Consider the following 2,326-nt stretch of genomic DNA (forward strand, 5'->3'; position numbering starts at 1 on the left):
TCCTGAAAATAGGTGGCAAGTTAATAATAGGGGAAACTAGGTGTGTGGTATATGGCAACTCTCTGTACTGTCTTTGCAATTTTTCTGCAAATCTAAAACTGTTCTAAAATAAAAAGTTTATTTTAAAAAATAGATGGCAAGAGGTGAGAGTGGGTGTGGCTGAGGAGAATCTGCAGGTGGCTGGAATTTGAGGAAGGAAGAGTGTGCAAGTTGGGCTTGCTTCTGTTTTTTGGATGTGAAGTAGCGGGAGCAGGAGGCTGGGGAGAGGGCCCAGGAGGGGGAAATGGGAGGAGTTATGAGCTAGGACAAGTCCAAGGAAGCAGGAAGGGGCTGAGGCCAGAGGTGTCCTCTCCCCAGCCCTCCCAGGCACTCGCCTTGGCCCTGCTGTGGGGTTTCCTCCTCCCACCTCAGAATCGTCCTCTTCTTGCCTAATGATGGGAGAAGGCCGAAGCTCATGCCTCTCCTGGTTCCTTTCTCCTTCCATCCCCCCACCCTGCATCATCCACTCCATTGCCTCAGTGGTTCCCATTGCACCTGGTTTCCTACTGGCCAGTTGGTCTAGGGCACAGAGCCTGGGTCTGACCCTGCCTGGGCCTTGTTCCAAGTGGGGGCCATGGAGAACCTGCCAGGGACAGGGCCCCATGGACACTGTGGGCACCGACTGTTCTCTATACCAAAACCAAAACCCGTTGCTGTGGATTCTGACTCATAGCGACTCCACAGGACAAAGTAGAACTGCCCCATAGGGTTTCCAAGGAGCGGCTGGCAGATTGCTTACCTTTTGGTTAGCAGTCAAGCTCTTAACCACTGTGCCACCAGGGTTCTGTTCGCTACACAAGGGTCTATAAGATGTTTTGAGTTTTAAGAGTTCCTACTCCCAACCCAAGTGGTGGGAACCACTGCTGGAGATAAACGTATGCACTGTTCTCCCTCCCAGCGGCCGCGTTGACATGGCCGATTACCTAACTCTGAGGCCAGCTGGTACCACTTCCTCCTCCAGCTCCCAGACTGGATTAGTCCCATGCCCTTGCCCTCCTCTCAGCTCTGGGGAAGGTAAGGTTTGCTCAGGTCTGTCACCCTCCCCTAGAAAGATGGGGTTGGGAGGCTTTGCAGGTGGTAAAAAAGGATTCTGAGAGCTTTCGGGAGTTCTAAGTGTCTCCTAGCTTGGAGCAGAGATGTACTAGGAGGCCTTGGCAGTGGTAGGGGACTTCTCTGAGGCCCCAGCCTCTTCTGTGCTCAGAGCTTTGGGAAATTAAGGTGCCAGGGGGTTGGCCCTGGAGTGTCCTTGGAGGAGCCCTGCCCTGGGAGTCTGGGGTTAGATGCTGCTTCTGGAACTCGACTTGGGATTCCTTTGGGAGGCATGAGGCTTGGGAAATAAAGCAAAGGATTTCCTAGGCTGGCACCATCTGAAGAGGCACAGGAGGCAGCCAGTAAGGAAGAGAGAGCTCAGGACAGGGGTGGGCATCAACGGGAGAACAGGTTGGGGATGGTGGGGATAATGAGCTGAGGCTGGAGCGTGGACTGGCCTCAGAGAACATGGTCACACAGGGATGGAGGGGTGTCGGTGGGAACTGGGTTCAGGATGGGACTAGGATAGGCTGGACGAAGGAGGGTGCAGCTGGGTATGGGGTGTGGTGAATGGAGAGGTGGGGGCATGCCAAGCAAGGGATTGAGAATGGACTGGAGCTGGGATAAGACAGAAATGGAATTGGAGATGCAGATGGCAGTGGACAGTAACGGATTAGGGATGCTAACCAAAAGGTCAGCAGTTCGAATCCACCAGCCGCTCCTTGGAAACCCTATGGGGCAGTTATACGCTGCCCTATAGGGTCGCTATGAGTTGGAATCTACCCCACAGCAATGGGTTTTTCGGTTTTCAGAGGTGGTGATGGGCTGGAGATAGGCCGGGGTGGAGGCGGTATATGAACTAGGTTGGGGTTGAGGTTTGAGATAGAAAGGGTTTTAAATGGGCTGGGATGGACCAAGGATGGGGTGAGGTTGGAATGCAGACCCATTAAGCACAGGAATGGGATGAGGCTGGGACTGTATGGGAATGAAGTGGATTTGGGACTGGGACTGTAAATTGGAGTTCGGGCTGGATAAGGGGTCGGACAGTGGTATCTAGGTTAGATGCTGGGGCTTCGGGGCCGGGTTTGGGTTTGGGGAGCACGGTGAGCACCCAGGTTGGAGACAGAGTAGAGGAGGGTTCTGAACGAAGACGGACGCAACTGGGAACCCAAGAAGCAGATTAGACTCCGGGGGTTGTGCGTGAACCGTGGACCATGAGTCGAGCCGCCTGGCGCCGCCGGCGGTGAGGGCCGTGGGG

This window comes from Trichechus manatus, unplaced genomic scaffold (genome assembly GCF_000243295.1).
Source record: "Trichechus manatus latirostris isolate Lorelei unplaced genomic scaffold, TriManLat1.0 scaffold00011, whole genome shotgun sequence".
NCBI lineage: Eukaryota > Metazoa > Chordata > Mammalia > Sirenia > Trichechidae > Trichechus > Trichechus manatus.